At 33.2% G+C, this 16,693-nt stretch overlaps 1 protein-coding gene across 2 annotated transcripts in view; it reads left to right on the forward strand.

The window, feature by feature from the left end:
• Positions 1-16,693, forward strand: part of Gdap2 (ganglioside induced differentiation associated protein 2) — a 407,655-nt gene that overhangs the window by 279,420 nt on the left and 111,542 nt on the right. The gene's annotated exons all lie outside the window — the stretch shown is intronic.

Raw genomic sequence — 16,693 nt, forward strand, 5'->3', positions numbered from 1 at the left:
GTGAAAGAAATGATCGCGAAATTTTCACAGAATTACTGAAAATTTTTCTCCAAAAAACTTGAGCCTGCCTATTATTGTTCGTAGAGGAAATACTAGCCATGCGAAAGCAATGCGGCAATTTCTTTTTATCTCAACCGCAATTGTGTCATCTGTTATACCGATCCAATTATTCCAATTGTAAATGTTATGATTTGAATATAGCAAGCATATAATTGTGCGAAACAGTGAGTATTTGAAATAAACTAGAAAGCATTCATGCAATCCTTTGAGAGATCTCGCCGCAACAAAAGAACTATAGTAGGGACAGAAGGAATACTGAATAGGCGGGTTTCTGGTAGTGCAGAAAAACGCACGCTACAATTTTCCCTATAGTTTATAGCCTGTGTATCTGAACCTGCCCCTCCGTTCGAATGTCAGTTGTTGACAGGTGTTCCTATGTGTGACTTCGTTTTCTTCGTGTATGAAGGACATAGGTAGAGAAGAAGTTATTGAAAGAGTTAGGTAAACGTAGAGAATGACAGTTCTGAAGTGGACAGTGATAAGGGTGACAAGTTTGGTCCGTGTGCATATTTATTTGATATGAGAGTCAAATACACAGTTTAACATTACATGGCTTATTTTTTATTAAACATCAATTTTGAGCCCGTTATGAGCAAGAGAACATTTTTCAGTGCTACCAATTTTGACATTTCATATCAGTTCTAGTCTTCATTGCACTTGGCGCATTGGATTACAATTCTCTTTATGGAATGACTTTTGCATGCTCACAGTTAACATTTTCTACACCTAAATTCTGTCTTCTTGCCTGGTATTTTGGGACACATGTGATAACGACCCCCTTTTTTTCCCCCTTGATGGGGTGGCGTGATTACTATAGAGATGTTTGATTTCACTCCGATACCTTCCATTGCTGCACGAATTGACTTCTTGAGGCTGCAATTCGAAGCCCTTTCTATAACACATGGTTGCACCATTTCATCTTCAAGTTCCAAGTCTTTTTTATTTTCTTTTGATGAGTTATTTTACGATGCTATACCAGTAGTAGTACCGCTAATCCGAATGGAAGGGGAGGAAAAGAACCTGACGAAAATTGTAGCCAACCTCGCCAGATTGTGATCATTCTTTGAAAAGTTTAAGGAAACACTTTAAAAAAAGTCCATATGTTTAAACTAAAAATTAATTTAGGATCGAAATTTTTACGAGTTTTGAAAAAATAATGAGTCACAACACGTTTTAATAAGCATTACGAAATTTACGAGATGTTAAAATTACAATAAAAAATATATACGCGGTATATTGAGGAATAATAATAATAATAATAATAATAATAATAATAATAATTATTATTATTATTATTATTATTATTATTATTATTATTATTATTATTATTATTAATTTTGAATGGCGGAAACTCCTATGGACAGCCAGGATCCATGTTGGGATGTCGAGCTAAGGATGATTTATTAATTTAAATTTAAATATACAGAATACAGAATGCAATTACAACAATAAAAATAAAATAATACAATCAATATAAAAAAGAAGATACAGTAATATTAACAAAATTTGAGGACTGAATGAGCAGCGCTTGTGTTCGGTCGCAGTTCAGATATAGGCCTATTATTAATAGGCCTATAAGAGAATATACAAAATAAAAATAAAATAGGAACTATTAAAATTACAGCTACAGTGAAATTATATAATATAATATAATATAATATTATGTAATATAATATAATATTATGTAATATAATATAATATAATATAATATAAGAGGAATATAAAAAATAAAATAAAATAGGAACTAAAATTAAAATTACAGCTGCAATGAAATTATATAATATAATATTAACATAGACAAGAATAATATCGTTCGTGAATAAAGTAGGACAATTTATGAAAAAAAATATATACAGTATTCAAAAATTATAGAATACAAATTTAATATAGGTTGATTAATTCATACACATAGGCTATAAATTTATTTAATCAAATTGAAGACATTAACACGTTTCTAATTTTCTTGTTATATGTTAGTGGATTACATATAGAAGTTAGAATATAACATAGAATTTCGGATAATCCGGACATTTGCTAATCTGGACAGGTTCGGATTCTACTTGCACAGTTCAGATTAGCGAGGTTTTACTCTAGTTTGAAGACAAAATCCATTTGTCTTGGCTTGTGCATCAGGCGAATCTCTTTGTAATAATGTGTCTTAATTATCTGACATGGAATTAATCGATAATTACAAGAAGCGAATTATCCACCTAGCTGGGTAGGAGGGTTATAAATTAACAGCATCATGATAATGTAACTGCTTAAAATAGTGTGTTTTAGGGAATTGTTTCACAATTATGCAATGATTTCTTTTATTAAGTTAAAGACATTACGGCAACCAGCAACAATCTTCACAGTATCTTGAATAACAAAGTTTAATGACTGAACTAAACAATGAATGAATAATAATGCTTTTGGTTTCTTCTCACACACCTTTCCCTATACTTCTGACTGTTTTCCTGTCATATTGGATACACAGTCATAACACATACCTGCAGGTGCTGTAGCTAAAATCAAAATATTTTAAACTAAGTACATCAGAATAATAATCTCAAAACAGTTCTTCAGCTTGCGTGTTGGAAGTTTCGTAAAGTCCTATAAAATTTTCTTCTAAAGTACTTTGAAGATCATCTGTCAACGTTTTCAAGCATATATTATACACATGTTTAAGGGGTTAGGTACAGCTTACAGCAGTAAAATTTTGGAAATATTCAACATTTTTTCTCCATTATTGTATCTTGTACAGTAATGAAATTTAGTAGGTGTAAAACACTGTCCTTCTACTATATGAAAAAAGTATTTTTACGATTTAAAAAATGATTTACATTTTTTTCTTTTTTTTTTTTTCAAAATTCAGTTCACTGTGCAATGAAGACGCATTTCCCACATAACTCAAAAACTATCCAACATTCTGTGATGAAATTTTTTGTATGTATTTATGCATGTCATATCTACAATATGATGCAAGATCACTTCTCTACCTTTGATAGATTGTCTGGTAAAAAATAAATTCATTTTAAAAATGGTCAAATATCAGTATTTTCTATTACACAAAATAAAAAGATATATAATTCATTAAGGAATATAGTTGAAAGAGCATGATATTATAAATATGAGTTTCAGCAATAAAATAAAAGAGAGAGAACATGAAAAAGTTAACAAGTTTTTGAGTTATGAGGAAAACGCTTCATCACTGCAAAGTGAATGGCCAGCAGTTTTAATTAAAAAAATATATATATATATTTATATATACATTTTTTTTAAATCGTAAAAATATATATTTTTTTTCATATACCAGGACAGTGTTCTACACATACTAGTTTTCATTATTGTACAATGATACAGTTATGGAGGAAAAAAAATGTTGAATATTTCCAAAATTTTACTGCTGTAAGCTGTATCTAACCCCTTAATAGAAAAACCTATCAAATCAAGATAGACTTTGCAATATTTATGTATCATTGTCGAATTCTTCCGGTATTAGGATGACTTATAATTTGCAACTTTTCATTGAATATGTCACGAGAATATCACTTGCATGAATCTCAGGCCATCCATATAATAAGTTCAGGGAAATCTTCATTTCGAAGACGTAGTAGGTTTATTAAATTACTTGTGTCATCATTTCATCACTGTGACCATGTATAGCAAGGCCTTGAAGAGCTAAAGACTGCAGGGAAGATAATATTTAAATACTTTAGCAGCAGGCAGGGTTGCCAGACATTCTGATTTCCCAGGATTGTTCTGGATTTTAATAGTGTGTCCTGTGTCCTGGATTGAGTTATATTTGCCCCAGAATGTCAAAAAGATTGGAAAAATACAGTTCTTCGCTCATTTCTGTAAAATTGTTTTTAAAATGCCTTATTTATTTTTTGAAGACCCTGTCAGTGTTGTCATCAATGTCACCTGTGGTCACTCAAAATTCTTTGAGCTGCTGTCTGTAATTTAGAAATTTATTTAACGATAATATTGTAGTATGTATTAGATATTATGCAGTATCTTTATTCTTTACTCTCTTTGGAACTTGATTTATTATTGATAGGGTTTAAACACTTTAATATGCATTTTTTCTGTAAGATGACATAATTTTTCCAGACTATCAATAATTTTCTAAGGAAATTTCATAATCTAACAAAAATGTAACAAAAGTAAAAGTTTAAGCACCATATAATTAATTGAAGCACATAAAACGAATAAAATCAGGTGTACTACATATTGATAATTCAAATGTGAAGAGTTCGCGGGAAAAAGGATGAATGTCACAGTTTTGTTAAGGTTGATGTGATTATCTAATTCAATGGATCACTACGAAATTTAATGTTGTTCTTATGAAAAATGGTAAAAAGGAAAATTATCACTACGAATACAGTAATTCTTTCCTCTGTCACACGTTAAAAGTGTAAAAATTGTTAAAAAGGTATTTACCTTCGACAGACGGCCCATTTCGACGCTATTTGTCATCGTCTACAGTGTCTCTTGAACCACTGCTGATTTTGGCTCTGCGCTGTGCAGTTGTCGATGGTAGGGGTGGGGGTGTGTTGCTCCTATGGTGGGGGTTGGTTGTCTGTATGCTATGACGTACTATGACGTCAAACAATGTGTGCGTATTGAACTGTAGTTGCGTATTAAGTATATATTGTGGGTGTGCTATTGTATTCTTATATATTTCGTATTGTTCTAGGATGTTTAACTGTGAACTTTTTGGTGTGATGTGTAAAATTTCCATATCTGTTTCTATATTATTGTAGTCATGATTATTGTCGATAATGTGATCTGCATAATTTGATGTAATGTAAGGTTTGGTTATAGCTTTAATATGTTCGTTGTATCTTGTATGAAAGGATCTTCCTGTCTGTCCTATGTAAAAATGTGGGCAACTATTGCATTTTAATTTGTAAACTCCAGTTGAATTATATATATTTGAATGTTTAGTGTGGTTATTTAAGTATTTCTGTGTTGTATTATTTGTTTTGTGTGCAATTTTCTATTTTAGTTTTCTGAATGAAGTTGCAATTTTGTGGGTATTGGTATTGTGATATGTTAATGTTATGTATTTATTCTCGTGTGCTGTTTGTGTTGGTTTGGTCTGTTTTTGTTTTGCCTTTTTTATTAGTGTGTCTATTATGTTAGGGTTGTATCCATTGTCTTGTGCATACAAGCATACAAATTAGCGAAATATATAGACAACATTATAAATAGTATACAATTTGAAAACCCAACAACAATAATCAACACCATAGACTTAGTTAACAAAATAAAACACAAACACATTCCACACAATACAACATTAGCATCATTTGACATCGTAAATTTATATACAAACATACCAGTAACAGAAACCCTAGAAATACTTCGGAAAATGCTTATCAAAAACAACATACCACAGACTCACATTAACGAAATTATACGCATCACAGGAATTATTACTAAACAAAATTATTTCACACATAACAACAAATACTATACACAAACTGAAGGATTACCAATGGGTTCACCTATATCAAGTATATTAGCTGAAATCTTTATTCACAACATAGAACAAACACACATACTAAATACCGACAACAACAAACACGCAGAGAAAATAATGTACTGGCATCGATATGTAGATGACATAATAGGCTTATATAATGGAAACAAAAGACAAATAGAAAACCTACATCAACAACTCAACAAAATACACCCCAAATTAAAGTATACAGTAGAAATGGAACATAAGCAAGCTATAAACTTCTTAGACATCACCATAACCAAAACAAATAACAGACACGAATTCAAAATATACAGGAAACCCACTACAACCACAACACATATACACAATTCATCAAATCATCCCATACAACATAAACATGCAGCTTTCCGTACAATGACACACAGATTAATTAATATACCAATGAACAATGACAACTACACTGAAGAATTAAACACAATAAAATATATAGCACAAGACAATGGATACAACCCTAACATAATAGACACACTAATAAAAAAGGCAAAACAAAAACAGACCAAACCAACACAAACAGCACACGAGAATAAATACATAACTTTAACATATCACAATACCAATACCCACAAAATTGCAACTTCATTCAGAAAACTAAAATACAAAATTGCATACAAAACAAATAATACAACACAGAAATACTTAAATAACCACACTAAACATTCAAATATATATAATTCAACTGGAGTTTACAAATTAAAATGCAATAGTTGCCCACATTTTTACATAGGACAGACAGGAAGATCCTTTCATACAAGATACAACGAACATATTAAAGCTATAACCAAACCTTACATTACATCAAATTATGCAGATCACATTATCGACAATAATCATGACTACAATAATATAGAAACAGATATGGAAATTTTACACATCACACCAAAAGTTCACAGTTAAACATCCTAGAACAATACGAAATATATAAGAATACAATAGTACACCCACAATATATACTTAATACGCAACTACAGTTCAATACGCACACATTGTTTGACGTCATAGTACGTCATAGCATACAGACAACCAACCCCCACCATAGGAGCAACACACCCCCACCCCTACCATCGACAACTGCACATTGCAGAGCCAAAATCAGCAGTGGTTCAAGAGACATTGAAGACGACGACAAATAGCGTCGAAACGGGCCATCTGTCGAAGGTAAATACCTTTTTAACAAATTTAACACTTTTAACGTGTGACAGAGTAAATTTTATGTTTTTAACAAAGTGTTAACGAGAACTTTAATCAATGTAATTCTTTCCATTATTTTCTATAGAAACAGACTACATCTTGCAGTTATATATTCAATTACATCATTATCTAATCCTTAACAGAAATGTGACATTCATAGTTTTTTGCGCTAACTCTTCATATGTAATCACGTTACAGTGTGCAGTATCATCACCTGTCCTGGATTCCTGACTAGAGAATCTGGCAACCCTGGCAGCAGATAACTGGCTTCACACATTCACTCCTGCACTCATATAGACATTCGGGTTTCATTATCTAACAAAAATGTAACAAAATTAAAAGTTTAAGCACCATATAATTAATTGAAACACATAAAATGATAAAATCAGGTGTACTACATATTGATAATTCAAATGTGAAGAGTTCGCGGGAAAAACGATGAATGTCACAGTTTTGTTAAGATTAATGCGATTATCTAATTCAATGGATCACTACGAAATTTAATGTTGTTCTTATGAAAAATGGTAAAAAGGAAAATTATCACCACGAATACAGTAATTCTTTCCATTATTTTCTATAGAAACAGACTACATCTTGCAGTTATACATTCAATTAGATCATTATCTAATCCTTAACAGAAATGTGACATTCATCGTTTTTTCCGTGAACTCTTCATATGTAATCACGTTACAGTATGCAGTATCATTACCTGTCCTGGATTCCTGACTAGAGAATCTGGCAACCCTGGCAGCAGATAACTGGCTTCACACATTCACTCCTGCACTCATATAGACATTCGGGTTTCTCATGAATTCATTAATAATTTTTATGTAGATCCAGTGCTGTAGTTGAAAATAAATTTTATGGGATACTGTTGAAAACTCTTTGGTCAGACTAACTCTCCACGGACTCGTACTGCACTTATTTTCCAAGGTTATTTCTTCGTCATGCAGTTTCCTCTGCGGACCTTCCAGATCGCAGACACTATTGCAATTAAGGCAAGAAATTAAACGCTGACACTGGTGGCTCAACACTTATAGGAACAAAAGCCTGGGAACTCTTTTACAGGAGAGTATTCCTTTTCTTAGTGCAGATATCGTTCATTACAGTAATGCTCATTCACATTCTTTAGTTGAAATTGTAGTACAATCTATAATATGTAACTGGACTGTGATTGAGGTTCTGGCTGATATGTGCATCCAATTATCAGGCAGCACATCTCACTTGACGATATGTGTCAGAGGATAAACAATTTGTATGATCCATGTTGAATCTTTCGTACACTACTTTTAACACTTGGATATAAATAATTGATTAAATGGCGACCTTACTCGTGTTAATTGTGTAAGCATGTGCGGCTTACAGCTGTTTCGGTGCTTCTTCACACCATCCTCAGAGCCTACTAGATCTCGGCATCATCTCGAACTTCGCTGCCTGTTGTGTGGGTGCCTTCGATTGTTGAAAAATGTTGAAATGTGGTGTCAAATAGTGTGTGTGTTCTGAAATTGATCTGTGTGTTGAGAATTTGATCAGGGTGTGTTTTAGTGTGTCTGTATATTTCATAGAACACTAGAACAATATGAAATATACAGACACACTAAAACACACCCTGATCAAATTCTCAACACACAGATCAATAATTTCAGAACACACACACTATTTGACACCACATTTCAACACTTCTCAACAATCGAACGCACCCACACAACAGGCAGCGAAGTTCGAGATGACGCCGAGATCTAGTAGGCTCTGAGGATGGTGTGAAGAAGCACCGAAACAGCTGTAAGCCGCACATGCTTACACATTTAACACGAGTAAGATCGCCGTTTAATCAATTATTTAATTTGTATGAAGTCTGTAATATGTTACTAGTCAGCAATGTATGCAATGGAAGAGTAGGGAAACTGGCCAACCTATCGCATTATCTTCTGGCTTAGTTGCCTCATGACTGATGCCTTATTGGTATCACGTATTTCCTGAAGACCTGAATGTACTTTCGCTTGTCTTCAAGATGGAAATGTTCACACAAGTTCGAGATGCTTGTATCACTACAGGTTATATCTGTTTGTATTTATAATCAACAGTCTCGTTTTTCTGCCCGTCTTCCATTTCTGTATCACTAATCTTAGATTGTAAATGTAAGTAGGATGCTTATGTGGGATTGGTAATAAGCCTCTGCTTGGAGTCTTTTTGCCAGCTACTGCGAAATTGGTCAGGGTTTATTTCAACTGCCTTTGTGCTCGTGTGTTCAATTCTTTGAAATTAACAAATCACAGCTACTCCTGAAGTACCAGACCATGGTATTTGATAAGGCAACGAATTGACAAGTATTTAAGAAAAGAATATGAGATGTCAGCTACTACTTTTATGCAGAAATCGAAATCAAAATGTTTTTCACACATCTAACATTCTCCATTTCAAGGTATATTGAAGACTAGTTGTACACAATTAATATATTTTCGAGTCTCTATTTTTTTTTTCCAGTACGGAAACATCAAGTTTTTATTTTAGACAGTACGGCATACCAATATTCTTTTGAGAAGATTAACTCCATATGTGGATGAAATCATTGGCGATCATCATTGTGGTTTTAGGTGTAATAGATCAACTATTGATCAGATATTTTGTATTCGACAGATAATGAAGAAAAAATGGGAGTATAAGGGTACAGTGCATCAGTTATTCATAGATTTCAAAAAGGCATATGACTCGGTTAAGAGAGAAGTTTTATATGATATTCTTATTGAATTTGGTATTCCCAATAAAATAGTTCGATTAATTAAAATGTGTCTCAGTGAAACGTACAGCAGAGTCTGTATAGGTCAGTTTCTGTCAGATGCGTTTCCAATTCACTGTGGGCTAAAGCAAGGAGATGCACTATCACCTTTACTTTTTAACTTTGCTCTAGAGTATGCCATTAGGAAAGTCCAGGATAACAGGCAGGGTTTGGAATTGAACGGGTTACATCAGTTGCTTGTCTATGTGGATGACATGAATATGTTAGGAGAAAATCCACAAACGATTAGGGTTCTTTATGGTTGTGAAACTTGGACTCTCACTTTGAGAGAGGAACATAGGTTAAGGGTGTTTGAGAATGAGGTTCTTAAGAAAATATTTGGGGCTAAGAGGGATGAAGTTACAGGAGAATGGAGAAAGTTACACAACACAGAACTGCACGCATTGTATTCTTCACCTGACATAATTAGGAAAATTAAATCCAGACGTTTGAGCTGGACAGGGCATGTAGCACGTATGGGTGAATCTAGAAATGCATATAGAGTGTTAGTTGGGAGGCCGGAGGGAAAAAGAACTTTGGGGAGGCCGAGACGTAGATGGGAGGATAATATTAAAATGGATTTGAGGGAGGTGGGATATGATGATAAAGACTGGATTAGTCTTACTCAGGACAGGGACCAATGTTGGGCTTATGTGACGGCGGCAATGAACCTCCGGGTTCCTTAAAAGCCAGTAAGTAAGTAAGTACAGCATACCAACCCGTACTGTGTAGATCATTGGACAAACATTTTACATCCTAGTTTAAATAAGCACTTCACAAGTTCTAATAATACGAGCTAACTAAAAACACCGCCAGTGAACTCACAATGTACACAAATGGTTAATCAAATCAGCTCACGAGTCAGTCAGCAGTCTTGCTTGTTGCCAACTGGGAATTCTGTGGTACGCGATAAAAAGGGCGTATGTCTATCCTCTTCCATTATGTTGTACACCGTCAGATTTCTAGCCCATCATTATGGTATTGTTCCTCGTTTCAAATTTTCCTTTTGCTCTACTGAAAACTTACAGTTTATGACTTACGCCCTTTTTATCGCGCACCATAGAATTATTCAAATATAAGTAATTGATTAACTAGCGGACTTACTCGTGTTACTTATGTAAGTCTGTGTGGCTTACAGCTGTTTCGGTGCTTCATCACACCATCCTCAGAGCCTACTAGATCTCAGCGTCATCTCGAACTTCTCTGCCTGTTATGTGGGTGCGTTTCATTGTTGAAAGGTGTTGAAAAGTGGAGTCAAATAGTGTGTATGTACTGAAATGTGACTATTGACTCCACTTTTCAACACCTTTCAACAATCAAACGCACCCTCATAACAGGCAGAGAAGTTCGAGATGACGCCGAGATCTAGTAGGCTCTGAGGATGGTGTGATGAAGCACCGAAACAGCTGTAAGCCACACAGACTTTCATAATTAACACGAGTAAGTCCGCTAGTTAATCAATTATTTATATTCAAGTGTTAAAAGTAGTGTACGCAAGATTCAAAATGGAATAATCAAATATGTGTATGTAATTATATATTTTTCACTTTTTTAATTTCATTTCATTTATTGTATTCCATAGAACATAGATTACATCAACATAGTAGCATTATGATGAGGAACAAGTCAAAAGAAATACAAAAATATATTCTTTTTAGTTGATTGATTAAGTGGACTTGAAGCAGTTACTGCATTGGAAGTTTAATGTCAATTTGGATGCTGTGCTTATAGACTATAATTGCAGTGTCTTAAAAATCCTACTGCCAAAAAGTTTAGAAAAAGAAAAGGGCAACAAGTGTGGACTTGAAGTAGGTGGGGATTTTTAAACAGTGCAGTCTGCCAACTTTGGCAGAGGTGGTGTGTGTCTTGGCTATACCTTCCTCCATTGCCTATGTTAGGTAAAGCCAACCCTGTTACAGGCCAATTAAGGCATTAATGACTGTAGGGATGTCATCCCTACATGCCCGTTACCTTTACCCCCAAGGAAATGTCCCTAGTGCTCATTTCTGTTAGAGTCATAGTACTGCCAGAAGGATTAGGTCGGTGGAGAAAATCCATGACTCCATCGGGAGCCGAACCTGTGGCCTTAAAGCTTTGCAGTAGTGTTTTGTCTTAAGGGGGATATACAGGTTTGAGGGTTAAAAAAAAGTAATTTTTCAATTTATTTTTTTATATAAAGATTGGATATTTATCTTTATGTCAGTGAAGGAATTTTTTATGATATATGCAATATTTTGGTAAATATGACCATAAACACACGAGCGTGTGCTTATTTAGCTCTCCACACATAAGGTATATTTAATGCTCATTTTCCATAACTTGCATTTATCAAAACCGTTTTTGTAATAACTTGGTAAGTTTTTAAGATACCGCATTAAAATTTTGCATGCAACTGTCTTTCATACAAGATGAACTACAATTATTGCTGTAACATTTATAGTTTTAATTGTTTTTTTACCTATAAAAACGTTAAAAATTTAACTTATCATAATAAATAAAAACAATTCTATTGTAGACGTTTCAAAGAGTGTAGTTCATATTATTCATTTGACATTCAGGAATAAATAGAAAAAAGAATGGCTCAGAAATATTCATATTATTGTGGACATTATCATAAAAACGGCACATCAATGCACAAAAACGGTCATTTTTTGTTATGATAATTAGTAATTACTCATAATGGTGAAACTTTTAGTAAATCTGAAAATAGTCTATAATTGCAGAAGCAGTCACTACTGAGCATGTCAAATTGCAAGGTGAAAGGGTTATTAGTTGCTGAGAAAAAAAGTAATGAATTTCCCTAATTTTTTAGTGCTCAAACTTGTATATTCCCCTTAACCCTTAAATTGACAATGTATCCTATAGAATTCAACAGGTTAATAGGCTATATGCTCCCCCCCCCCCGCTGTTATTTATACTCACTTTAACATCTTTGGTCTTCCTCCAAAGCAGCTTCTATCAATAGTCTCTAAACACACACCTTCATCTCAAATAGCAGAAATAACTAAAATGCTGTCTCAATTAATATCACTCAATAAAATAATTGTGTTCCAATGGATACCATCCCATTGTGGAATCCTGAGAAACGAGAATGCGGATGCTTTAGCAAAGAAGGGCAGCACTGCTACTTACAGACCTGTTACTAAATCTACATATTACTCTGTGAAAAGATTTATTAAATCTACATACTTAGACTTCAACAAACAAAATTTGATAACACAATCACAAGGGAAAAAATGGAACTCTCTGCATCATAATCCACAGTTAATTCCCGATTTACCACGAAAATCGAGATTGGCAACAGGCCATGATTGTTTGGCCAAACACCTGCATAATTGGAATGTATCAGTCCCCTAACTGCTCATTGTGCAACTCAAACCAAGAAATGGATTCGGAACATCTCAAAATCTGTGCTTCAGTGGCTGACCATGATAATATCTTTGAAAAATATTGGAGTGCAAGAGGTGAAATGACTTTATTGTCAAACGCCTGGCATTAGAAAACAACAACAACATCTTTGGTCATATCACGAGTTAATCTTTTGGTTGAAATCCGAAGGCCTGTGTACAATTGTTGAGACTGGTTCTATTGTTGTGAACTAGATGGCGACTGTATTGTATATTACTGATTCATTATGAATATGATTTCGGTGATGAATGAGGCCGGTGATTTTCAGGGATATTGTGGCCCAAATTTCCTGGCATTTGCCTTACGGTTGAGGAAAAACCCTGAAAAACCTCAACCAGGAAATTCAACCCGACTGGGAATCGAACCCGGGCCCTCTGCGTAAGAGACCAGCATGCTGACCCCTACACCAGAGAGGTGGTCACTGTAATTTTAATAGAACAATAGAAAAAAAAAATTGGTAGGAAAATTAAAATTATGCAATACTATAATATTGCACAACATTATAAAATATGGACATTGCTATAGTTGTTTTCTTTACAGTCCGACATGATTTAATAAACTAGTGTGAGAAATGAAGTTTTGCCAATTTAAGGGTTAACTGCTATACCACAGTATAGAGAACATACAGTAAAGACACCTAAGCCATTTCGTGGGAACAAATTCTGAGTGCGCATGTCACGAAACCGGGTGTATTATCTGGAACCTCCACCAGATGGATCTCCATCTACGACAGGCTGGCATAATTTAATATTAACTGAAAACATTCATTACTCATCTTTTAACAATTTTAAAGACATGAGGCAAAGGAATGCCAATATAACCATAATAATAATTACTACTGTTCCTCAGGGCTCTATTCTTGGTCCATTCCTGTTTCTTATTATGATAAATGACTTGCCATATATTGTGTCGGCTAAAACTATAATGTATGCTGACGATTCAACTTTTGTTATCACACATAATAATACTGCTGTGTTAGAGTTTATGAAGCAAGCTGTATTTGCTGAAATAAGAAAGTGGTTTTCAATTAATGGATTTATTGTTAATGATGAAAAAACTCATGTGTTAACGCTAAGTTTGAAACAAACCCAAAATAATGTGATAAATGAATCTGTAAAGATGCTGGGTATGTATCTGGATCCTAAACTAAGGTGGAACAGCCATGTCAGTTATGTATGTAAAAGAATTTCTAGAGTAATTTATCTCTTGAGAAGTATCGTGTACAAGATTCCCAAACATTATTTAAAACAAGTTTACTATGCACTATTTGAAAGTGTTATTAGATATGGATTACTTTTATATGGAAATAGTTCTGATCTTCCAAACATTTTGTTACTGCAGAAAAAGACAGTTCGTATTTTAACAATGTCACCACCCAGACTATCATGTAGATCTCTTTTCAAAAATGAAAAGATTATGACAATCTACAATCTATTTTTTTTTTTTTTTGAACTTTTAATTTATGTAAACAAGAATATTACTAATTATACAAGTATAGCTGATCTGCATCGCTATGAAACCAGAAATAATGATCAATTAAACGTACAACATGTCAGGTTGCAAAAAACACAATCAAGCTATGTAATTACTGCAATGAAAGTATATAACAAGATACCAACAAGTATAAAGGCACTTAATGAAACATAATTTAAACTTCAGCTTAAGAGATGGCTACAAAATAATCCCTTTTATAGTATGAATGAATTTTTTGAAAATGATGTAGTATTTTAGTTAAATTTTATTATTTTTTGCTCTTTTAATATTTTAAATATTGACATATTATTTTTTATATTAACACATTGACGAGGCCTCTTGTATTCTTGTACTTCCAGGCAAATAAAGAATATGAATATGAATATCATGAAAATATTCACTAATTGATGCTAACGTTCAAGTCACTGTTTGAGGCTTATGTTGGTAAAATTGATCCAAGTACAACATAATACATCATGGCGTCCATTGCGGTGAAGTGCGAACATGAACGTCAACAATGGATACAAGTATTTTGACTTGCTAGCGACATAATACTAATGATAGAAATATACATACAAGATTATTCGTATTACTGACCAATAAAATAAATAAATATTTTACTAATATTTTGATAGTGGTTTGATACTAGCGACATAGTTGGATTCATTGAGAACTAGACCTTACTGAGCTTGAATTTAGTACCAACAACATCAAAGGTGCCGACAAAAGTTGTCCCTACTGATTCTTCTTATACTGTGGCTATACTAACATTCACCTCCCTCCCTCCCCATGCCTATTTAGAGAGAATATTCTCTCGTATGACTTTAATGTGGATATGATAGTAACAGATATTCTGTTGATTTGATCAAAGTAGAACTTCTCATCAATATGAGCATTAATATGACTTGTTCAAAATTTGTATACACAAGTTTAAAAATGAGGAACAAGTATTGGAATCTGCTAAGAGATAAATGGAAGCACTCTTAAATGAATGTAATATTAATGTGTCTCATAATATTCTTTGCATTACCTGCTGTCTTCAAAATTATTTTAGGGTGTACTATATGAGCTTTATTTCAGTTATAAGACTAGGATACTTGAGTTAGACATGTGTATAATATTGTAGGCCTACTAAGTTTTACAGTACTAAAACAAGATTAGTAATGTTACAGTAGGCAGCTATAAAAGATTTAAAAAACTTAGAACTTATGAGTGAAATTTTGTCCCACTTCTGAAAAATGAAAAGTGGGAACCTTGGGGAAGCAGGAGATTAAGATTCCCGCCTTTCCAGACAATCGGCATTATTAGGAGTAAGGGTTACTGTCCTATACTCATTTCTGCTAGAAGCTGAGTAAATCCCAGTGAAATTAAGTAACAGTAATTAATTATTAATAGTATGCACGTTTGGTATAACTTGAGTCTAAAAGTGAATGTCACTGTACATTTTCCCACCATATTCCCTGTCACAAAGTATTAGGGGCTGCAAGACAATAAACACTTTAAAAAAAAAAACTTAAAAGATAACCTTCTTAGCATTTCACTCCAATCATACTGACTTAGACTATCACTGTCTACATTGTTACTCCTTCCTTTAGACATGCATCCTGATAGTGCTGTATTTTCAAAATTGTCTCATAATAATCTCTTTCTATTATCTAACATTATTTGAAATATATTAACATTCTATGTATTTTTGCTAAATTCTGCTACATAGTTTGTATTTCATTGTTTAATTAATAGTTCATAGTATTTTGTTGTTTAATTCGTAAATAACTCTTGTATACATGTAGCTCTTATCTAAATCAAATTGTTGAATTCTTTTTAAGTTGATACATATGTATGTATACTTTTTGCTGGTTGAGTGGAAGAGAAGGCCTTACGGCCTTAACTCTGCCAGCTAAAATAAATCATTATTATTATTATTATTATTATTATTATTATTATTATTATTATTATTATTATATTCCAGCAAACCAGCCTTTATTTATTATGAGAAATGATGTATTGTGCTGACAGATGAAATATGTAATGTAATCAGTAATAAACTAGTTTTATAGTAGATATTATCAGATTGTACATGCCAGATAAACACTTTCTTTTATGTAAAATTGAATAGGCTCATAAGAACTGTGTAGCATACAGGTTTTTTCTAGCTTTTCAGTCCTTCTCACTGTTTCCTTTTTATATAGTACCAGTACCCATTGAACCTATTGTGTGTTACTGAATAAAATTGACTTTTGTGAATCAAAAGGAATGTACATTAAAAATGTATACCG

This window comes from Periplaneta americana, chromosome 8 (assembly GCF_040183065.1).
Source record: "Periplaneta americana isolate PAMFEO1 chromosome 8, P.americana_PAMFEO1_priV1, whole genome shotgun sequence".
NCBI classification, from domain to species: domain Eukaryota; kingdom Metazoa; phylum Arthropoda; class Insecta; order Blattodea; family Blattidae; genus Periplaneta; species Periplaneta americana.